The sequence below is a fragment of the Aotus nancymaae genome, unplaced genomic scaffold (assembly GCF_030222135.1).
Source record: "Aotus nancymaae isolate 86718 unplaced genomic scaffold, 86718_ANA_hifiasm-v0.15.2.pri h1tg000014l, whole genome shotgun sequence".
Classification (NCBI taxonomy): Eukaryota; Metazoa; Chordata; class Mammalia; order Primates; family Aotidae; genus Aotus; species Aotus nancymaae.
In genome coordinates this window covers 29,648,592-29,658,492 of record NW_026988425.1, presented here as the reverse complement: position 1 = coordinate 29,658,492, position 9,901 = coordinate 29,648,592, and the positions used below count along the sequence as shown (strand labels likewise).

General features: G+C 36.4%; 1 long non-coding RNA gene across 1 annotated transcript; it reads left to right on the top strand.

Annotated features, from left to right (window-relative positions):
* Nucleotides 1-668: 668 nt before the first annotated feature.
* Nucleotides 669-8,868, top strand: LOC105722423 (uncharacterized). Its single transcript, XR_001108571.2, has 3 exons — nt 669-915; nt 6,266-6,340; nt 8,693-8,868. It is a non-coding gene; the product is annotated as an uncharacterized LOC105722423 (long non-coding RNA).
* The last annotated feature ends 1,033 nt before the right edge of the window (nt 8,869-9,901 follow it).

Here is a 9,901-nt window from a genome sequence, read left to right as displayed (position 1 = left end):
AAAACCAAGCACTGCATGTTGTCACTTGTAAGTGGATGTTGAACAATGAGAACACATGGACACAGGGAGGAGAATATCACACACCAGGGCCTGTCATGGGGGTGAGGAGTTAGGGGAGGGATAGCACTAGGAGAAATACCTAATGTAGATGATGGGGATGGATGCGGCAAACCACCATGGCACATGTATACCTATATAATAAACTTGCACATTCTGCACATGTACCCCAGAATTTAAATTATAATTTAAAAAGAAAATATTGATTATTTAGAAAATTTCAAATATAATACAGATTAATTAAATTCATGTTAAATAAAATCAAACTAACAGTTTTTAAATAATTTTCTTAGGCTGTCTGAATTATATGTGCACACAAACACACACACAGTCACATACACAAACAAACACATGGAAAAGGACAGAGGCAGAATAATGAAGGTACTGTTTACTTTTGGTAGTGTTGCAAAGGTCGTGTTTTCCATTAACTTTGTATGTGTACATAATAGTTAATTTTTTGGTGTCAATTTGGCTAGACTAAGGGATGCTCCAGTAACTGGTAAAACATAATATCAGGTTGTGTCCATTAGGGTGTTTTCAGGAAAGACTGGCATTTAAATCAGTAGGCTGAGTAAAAAAGATCTCACCTCACTGATGTGGGTGGGTATCATCTAGTCAAGTGAGTGCTCAGAAAGAACGAAAAGCCGAAGGAAAAGCAACTTCTGTCTCTCTCTCTTCTTATGCTTGAGCACACCCATTTTCTCCTGCCCTCTGACATCAAAGCTCCTCTTTCTTGGGCCTTCAAGCTCCAGAACCATTGGATCTCCTGGTTCTCAGGATTTTAGACACAGGATGAATAACATCACTGACTTTGCTGGTTCTGTGGCTTACTGTAGGACTCCTTATCTGCATAAACTTGTGAGTCGATTCCCAAAACAAAGCTTTCATGTGTGTATGTATGTATGTATGTATCTATCTATCTACCTATCTGTCTATCTATCTTTCATCTATCTATCTGGATATCTATCTATCTATCTGGATATCTATCTATATATCCAGACTTGTATCTCAAACTCACTCAGATCTCCACAGACAAGATCTGTGGACACTAACATTAGCTCAAATTTGAAGACATTATGCCTACTTCTCCAGCTCTTATCAAACAAGATCTAATTCAACCAGTTGTCAATGTAGACCCTTGGATATCACCCTAGAATCCTTCTTTCCTTCTAGAATTTCTCCACATTATAAATAATTTGTTGCCAGAAAATAAATTCTATAATAAAATATTTCATCTTCTTTTCACTGTTTCTTAATCCCCACTCACTGGGTCAGGCTGCTAGACTTTCATGATGATTACTGAGACTGCAATTTTTCCCTTTAATCCACACTGCCCGCTGTGGCTAGTTTCTAATTCATAGAACTGATGAGGTCACTGCCTCCTTAAATATTCTAAAACTCCTAAAGACATTTCTCAAAATGTCTTTAAAAAATTGAATGATTATATAGATATATACGGGTAGAGTCAGATATAGTATCAAATAAACACCCCAAAGTTCCAATGACTTAGTAACAGAAGACGTTATTTTTTTTTGTTTATGTATCAGCCATATGGATGTTACTGATTTTTAAGACAGTTCCCTTCTATATACTAATTCAAGGACCCACATTCCTTCTCTCTTTTGGTTTTGCCATGTATTACATTGCCTTCATTATCTGATTCTAGCCATTAGAATAAAGGAAGGAAAGAAGGAAGGAAGGAAGAGAGGGAAGGAGGAAGGGAGGGAAGCAGGGAGGAAGGGAGGGAAGGAGGAAGGGAGGAAGGAAGGGAGAGAGGAAGGGAGGAAGGGGATAAATGAGGTAGCACCGTTTTTTAAAAGCTTAGAAATGATACTTATGCATTTTACTCATATTCTATTGGCTGGAAGTCAGTTCCACAACAACATCTAACAAAGAGCCGGAGAAAGAAAGTCTGACTGCGTGCTCAGGAAAAAGAGAAGGATATGGATTTTAGTAACCACTTGCCTTTAAAACCTTTATAATCTGGTCCAGCTTGCCATAAACCATGACTTGCATTTTGTGACCTCTCTCCAAATCTACTCTTTAGCTATAATAAATTTCATGCAATCATCTACATTCTCTTTCCTTGGGGCACTGCATTTTCTGATTAAATTAAGCTTTCTACCCCAGGCTCATCGCTATGAATTGATTTTTGTCTCCTGTGAACTTTATATGTTAAGGTCTTTATTCTTACTACCTCAGAATGGGACCACATTTTGGGATATGGTCTTTAAGAAGGTGACTAAGTTAAAATAAGGCCATTAGGGAGATACTTTTTAATCAAATATTACTGATGTTTCTATACGAGAAAGAGATCCCACGGATGCCCTCACAGAGAAATGATCTTATTAGCACATAGCAAGAAGGTGGCCATGTGCAAACCAGGGAGAGGGGCCTCAAAAGACACAGAACTTGCCAACACCTTGATCTTGGCTTTTTAACCTCAGAATTATGAGAAAATAAATTTTTATTGTATAAGCTACCAGTGTGTAGTATTTTCTCATAGCAGCCCTAGCAAGCTAATACACACATCCTTTTTTTCTTGGATAGCTATAACTCAGTCTCTCTTTTTTTTAGTATTTAAACATAATTATTTTTAGAGACAGGTCTTGTTCTGTCACCCAGTCTGGAGTGCAGCGGTGCGATCCTAGCTTACCGTACCCTTCACGTCTGTGACATCTGTGGCTCCAGTGATCCTCTTACTTCAGTCTCCCAAGTAGCTGGGACAATAGGCATGCATCACCACACTCAGCTCATTTTTTATTTTCGTATTTTTTTTATAGAGACAAGTCTCACTCTGTTGCCCAAGTAATATCAAACACCTGGCCTCAAGCGATCCTTTGGCCTCAGCCTCCCAAGGTGTTGGGATTATACATATGAGCCGCTGTGCCTGGCTCCCATTCTTCTTTACTTATGTAACAAGTTGCTTAGACAACCCTTTCCTTACTTCTTTATGACTGGATTTGATCTAATTCCATGAACACTTAACACACTGAATCCTAATTATTTTTACTTGTTTGATCTTCTCAAGGAGATCATAGACTTCTTGGTGTTAAGCTTGTTCACTAACGAAGTTACAGCACTTAGTACAGTAAAAAGTCCATAATAAATGCTAATTACTATTGTTTCAAAAAATTTATAAATAGTAGTAGAGTTGAGGACAGATGAGTTCAGATATGTCATTGTGAATAACTAACGTTCAGAGCTGGCTCATTTGGAAGACAAGAATCAATGATACCGGGGTAAATGTGTGAAGCCAAGTTCAGGGTGAGTGTAAAGCAAAGCCTGTGGTGATGAATCAGGATATTTCCCTAACCCTTGCGGGTGGGAACTGGAGCGCATGGGTGCTGGAACAAGCCAGCTGTTTTGGCGCCAGCAGAGGCGAACTCCACTTACTTGGACCCCCTGCGCTCCACCCCTCGAGGGAGGGGAAGTACAGGTGAGCAGGTGCAGGAGCTGGGGCAAGCATTTTTGGGCACCTGCAAGAGTGAATTCTGTACACGTCCCACAACAGCATCTGGACGGGAGGTGCCCACGACCCCCGAAGTCCCAGAGGAAGTGTCACAGTACTCTTAGCTCTGCCATCTGTGGATGGCTTATGCGTTAACAGCTCAGTGGACCCTCTGCCTTTTAGCATAAGGCGGCTGCCTTCTGCCAGCGCGGGCAGAAGGTCAGTGTGGCAGCCTTTTGCATCTGTACTCAGGGCACCTGAGCTGTTGTCAGGCATCCAGGAGAAATGATATGAACTGGAGAATGGTAAACGTTGGGGATTTTATTGCGGATGGAAGTGACTCAGAGGGAAGAGGAGCTGAAAAGCAGACAGAGAGGGAAGGTAATCTTCCCCTAAAGTCCAGGTGTCTCCGGGGATTCTTCAAATCTACACCATCAAGCTGTCCCTCTGAAGTAAGGCACGTCTCTCTGATGTCCAGCTGCCTCTCCTCCCTTTGCCAGCGGAGACTGCAGCTTTTCAGGCACAAGATGAGGGGTGGAGTGGGGCATGGGTAGTTCTGGAAAAGGCAACATTGGAGTGGGAAGACAGGGAGTACGTTCGCACTTTGGGCTGCTGGTTCAGGCTTTTTGGCTTGAGGGTAGGGCCCTCACCGCGGACCTGCCCTCTTCTGCCGAGAAGTTCCCTGCCTCCCGTCCCTATCTTGACCAAAGATAGGGGAAGATCTGAGGAATGGCTTTAAAAATCAGCTAACAAACCTGCACATTCTGCACATGTACCCCAGAACTTGAAGTATATAAAAAAAATCAGCTAAAATGTGTGACTTTCTTTGCAGCTGACAGAGAGGTGATACAATGAGTGGATGGGTCAGCCTAATCCAGTGAAGGTTGAGTCAAGAACAAGGGAAAGAAAGCAAGAAAACACAAAGTGAGGCTCAGACTTTTAAATCACTAGGAACCAATTTCAACATGGCCAGAAAGGACTCTATTTCAAGGTAACCAGATTATAATATGACCTGATGGATAAGCACTGATTAATAAAAGCCAATTATTTCTATAAACTTTAAAGATATAGATGGTTAGCTAATTCATTAGCAATTACCTAATACAGATACATAGTTTTTGCAAACTACAATTGCAGACAAAATAAGACCCTCAGAGCCCCAAATTTTGCCTTGAAGTCATATGCCTATGTTTTACCTGAGAAAGCATAAATTTCTAGAAAGGTACAGATTTACTAGAAGTAGTAATTTACATGTTGCATTCATTAACGTTATTTAAGAGGCGTAGTGAATAACAGCTAAAACATTTGTCCCTCTTGTCACCAGAGTTCCCTTAATCTGCTGAGTTAACAAGATCTTTGAAATTTTGGTTGTGAATATTTCTCTTGTCTATGGCTGAGAACACAGATGATTTTTTTCCTGCCTGCTCTTTTAAGCAGATAAATGCACAATCTCAAAAGTTATTAGCATATCAGTGTCTAATTGACTATAATAAAAAATGAAAAATCCTAATAACATTCCTATATGTCATTATCATAGACCTCAATTATTCAGAAGTTTCATAATGCTGCTGCTGCCTAGTAGAGTATAAGCCATTAAATATGCAACTGGGCTAAAATATAAAAGTTTTGCAAATGCTCATAGGATGAAATCATGGTGGTGTTTTAAAATTTAATGTTGCTTAACCTGCAACACAATGAATTCCTCTGTCCAGATAAAAAGTTTATGATGTGAAACTAAAAATTAATCCATGGTGTTTTGTAGAACCAGTCACACCAAATTTTTTTTCTTCCTTTCTTTGTTCAACTTTCAATTTCTGTTTTAAATACGCTGTTTGCCTCTAATAAAGCTTTCAAGTTTGAGAAAAGTAATTACTATGTGACAAATTACTGTGGTTGTTATTGCCGTAAATTGCAGATAAATATGACTAAGAAAAGTAAAACATGGAGAAATTAACGAAGTTGTTAAATTTTAAAAACTCTATCTAAAAAAAATAGACGATCTATATATGACATGTATTTAAATACATATGTGGAAGAGAAAAAGCCAAGTAACCAAGACACATTTTTTTTTTTTCCTGAGGTGAAGTCTCGCTCTGTCACCCAGGCTGGAGTGCAGTGGTGTAATCTCAACTCAGTGCAACTTCCCTCTCCTAGGTTCAAACATTTCTCCTGCCTCAGTCTCCCGAGTAGCTGGGATTACTGGCATGTACCACCACGCCCTGTTAAGACGCATTTTAAAAAAGGAAAAAAGAGAAAAAAAAAAAACAAAGCTAAAGTACTTCAAAGTTAATATTTTCATCAGTTTTCTGAAAAATAAATAAACTGATTGCCATATGTTAGCTAAAATTTAACAAATGTGTTATCTAGCAAATATGTAATTTTTACATCATTTTAAAATGTCTTATCTGTTTTATCATCTCAATTTTTATAAAAATAACTAAAATATAGGCTATTTATTTGACAATAAACTTACATTTATGTACAAGAAATGTGCATATCTATACTTTGTGTCAATCAAAATTTCTAATTTAAAAATTATAGATAATAAGTGTTGTTAAATGTGTCCATAGGACTTTAAAACTGCAGGTAATTTGTTACCTCAGTATTATTTCTTGAAGAGTGACATTACTACAATGAACTTAAACCGGGTATAATATTAGTCATCTTCAAAATCTGCTCCTTAAAAAACACTCTCATAATTTTCAGAATTTATAGCATATTTCATAAATCTATTTTCTGTCCTTAACCTCCTTATAGATATGGACACTTCAGAAAGCATTCTGAGGACAGTTATCAAGATGATGAATTGCAGAGGACACCAAGACACAAGAGGTTAGAATTTTCTTCTTTTTCTTTTTTAAAATGCAGCCCAGAAGCATAGACAAAGGAGGGAGAGACTAAGAGAAAGATAACCCAGTCCAGGATTTAGGAGAGATTTTCTAACTTGCAGAAATGTCTAAAGATAAATTTGCTCCTTTGGAAGGTAATGCATTTTATAACCACTGAGAATATTTTAAAATAAGCAGGGGCAACAATTGTTGCTGGATTACGTTGAGAGGATTAACTCATAAGATGATTCGACTTTGATGTTAAAGTTATCGATCCTCATTTGCTAACTTCTTGAAAAGTAATGTTGGGAAACAAGGCAAACCACGATGCTAGTCTGCTGTCTTCAATATCCACAGTGTTCAAGTAAGCAGCTGGTGTGTCCTTCTCAGTAAAATAGTACTGTTTCGTATTTCTTAAATGCATCCTATTTATAAAGTATCAAATGGAAACAAATTAAAAGTCACTCCAATGTTTCAAATAAATACACAAATGCATGTGTCCACACACACACACACCACTTTTGAGTATGTGAAAAAGAATGTATTTTGTGCCTCTTGTATTGAAGAGAGGAGAATAAATGAAATGAAGTGATAATTTATCCATAGCTAAACTATTTTTTTTTTCATGGAGCATGTGGAAGATAGCCACTTGGCTCTACTTTCAAAGAAGCAGTCATATTTTTATATGACTTCTTTCTTATTCTGAGTTGCTACATTTCTGCCAAAATACACACTCACACACTTTTACTATGCTAAAAAGAATTATTTGAAATAAAGGCATATTACTTTAATAGTCATACACTCATTGAATCTGTTTAGAGTTAAAAATAATTTAAAATCTTAATATTAAAGGCAAGGAAAGTTTCAGGTTAAAAAATGTTACAGAAGAGGACAAATCTTCCAGTTCTTTTTTGTAAGGACAAATATTTTAAAGGCTAAATTAGAAGCTGATTTTTCAACAATCATAGCAACTGACCAAAATTAAATTTGTAAGTTGCAAGACTGCTATTTAATATTTTCTTTTCAGCTCTCCTCCTTAGTCTTCCAAATTAATGAGTATCCTCAACATTCCCCAAAATAACACCAGTTATATTTGTGGCAGAAATTGTATTCTTTTGAAAAAAATATTGGGAGAAAATATATAAACACATTCAATTTTTTGATGACTGTTTTTAAATAAAATTTTTAAATTTTTAATGGAGCTTTAGATTTACAGAAAAGTCATGAAGTACAGTACAGAGAATTTGTATATTCCTCACATGCAGTTTTTCCTGCTCTTAGTACTTCATATTAGTATTGCATACCTGTTACAATTAATAAACCAATACTGATATATAAAGATTAACTGTAATGTCTGCTTTATTCATATTTCTTTAATTTTACCTAATGTTCCTCTTCTGTCCCAGAATTCCACCCAGGATTCCACATTACACTTAGTCATCATGTCTCCTTAGTCTTCTCTTATCTGTGACAGCTTTTCAAACATTTCCCTGGTTTCAATGACATAGACAGTTTAAAGGAGTGCTGCTAGGTATTTTTTCTCGACTGGAATATTGTGAAAATTTCATCATGAGATCATTAGTGGATGTGATATTTTGCCACATGCCTTTCTTTTCATCAGTGGATATGATAATATGATTTTTTCTTCTTAAACATGTTGAAATGGTAGATTACACGGATGTAGTATGAACAGTGAAACAACCTTGAATACCAGGAATAAATCCCACTTGATCTTGTTATATAATTTATTTCATACATTTTTGGATGTGTTGAGAATTTTTGCCTGTATTTTCTGTGAGATACCAGTTGGTACTTTTCTTTCTTCTAACAACTTTATCTGGGTAATGTTGGCCCTATAGAATGAGTAAGGATTGATCCTTCTGCTTTTAATTTTTTAGAAGATTACAAAAATAAATGTATTTTCTTGTTAAATGTTTTAAAGAATTCATCAATGAAATCTGTAATTGATGTTCTCTATTTGGAAGATAGTCAATTATTGATAATTATTTTGTAGATAAAGAGTTACCCATAATATCTCTTTCTCCTTATATGAATTTGGTAGGTATGTCATTCAAAGTATTTGCCCATCACATCTACATTTTAAAATTTGTGTGCATACAGTTGCCTGTACTATTCCCTTGTTAAACTTTTAAAGTACAAGTATGAATAGAGAAGTCTTTTTTTAATATACATTTGTTATTTGTGCGTCCTTAACGTTTTTCTTGAATGGCCTGGCTATAGTTTTATAAATTTTATCGATGTTTTAAAAAAGTGGCTTTTGCTTCTGTTTATTTTCTCTATTTTCCTCAATTTTGTTGAGTTGCATTCTAATTTTTAATATTTCTTCTTGTTTTAGGCTTAATGTACTCTTCTTTCTCAAGATTTCTAATGCTGAGCTGAGCTTATTGATTTGTATTCCTTTCCTTCTAATACATACATGTATGTAAGTTACACAGCACTACGTAAGTACAAGACATGTATGTCCAGATATCTGTGCCTTTTTTATTGCATCCTAAGTTCAGAATAAACAGTTGGTTTATATTGAATCTGCTGCCTATGAAAATAAAAAACCTACTTTCTAGACCAGTGATTTTTAAGTATTAAGGTATAGCTAAATGTGGCTCCCCAAATATCTCCTTTTTAATTTGTTACCTTATATGGCAAAAGCAATTTTGCAGATGAGATTAAGTCGATGATGTTGAGTTTGGGTGATAATCTTGGGTTATCCAGGTGGGTATGATGTAATCACAGGAGTACTCAAAGTGAAGAAGCAGGTGATCAGAGAGGGGCTGCAAAGGAAAAGGCAATATGATGATGGAAGCAGAGATTAGAGTTTTGTGCTTTGAAGATATATAAAGTGCCCATAAGCCAAAGGATATAGGCAGCCACTACAAGCTGGAAAGGCAAAGAGATTGAATGAGATGGAGTCTCTCCTAGAGCTTCCGAAGAAACCAGCCCTGCTGACACCTTGACTGTCACACGGTGAAACAGATTAAATAGAATACATTTGTGCTGTTTTAAGATACAATGTTTGTGGTAATTTGTTACAAGTGAAACAGAAAACAAATACATAAGTAAAAAACACATTGTGATTAAGGACCTTTATGAGATTTCCTCGGTCCCAGAGAAATGTTCCTGTAACAAAACTCTCAGAGTGTCAGTGATTAGGAGACTTGAGTTCACAGACTTAGGAAACAAATATCTGCTTTTAGAGAAAATTTCAAACAGAACCCAGAGTGAACTCTAATGTGATCATCTAATGAATGCTACAGTGTGTTGCTTATGCTCTTAAACTCACAGGCATATTCTCTCTCTTACCTTTCCTATCCTTTCTTTCAATACACTCTCTCTGTCTCACACACACACATACACACACACTCAGAGAGAGAGAGAGAATTATAAACTACTTTTCTTCTGAATCCTCTCTGTAAGGGAGCTAAGCATTTGACTCAAGCACTGTGATACCTCTTTATAGAGATTAAGTAGGATGATGCAAAAGCTTTATCAGATGCTCCCACCAACTGATTTACCTTGGGAAAGATAAAACTTTAACCTGAACAGAAAT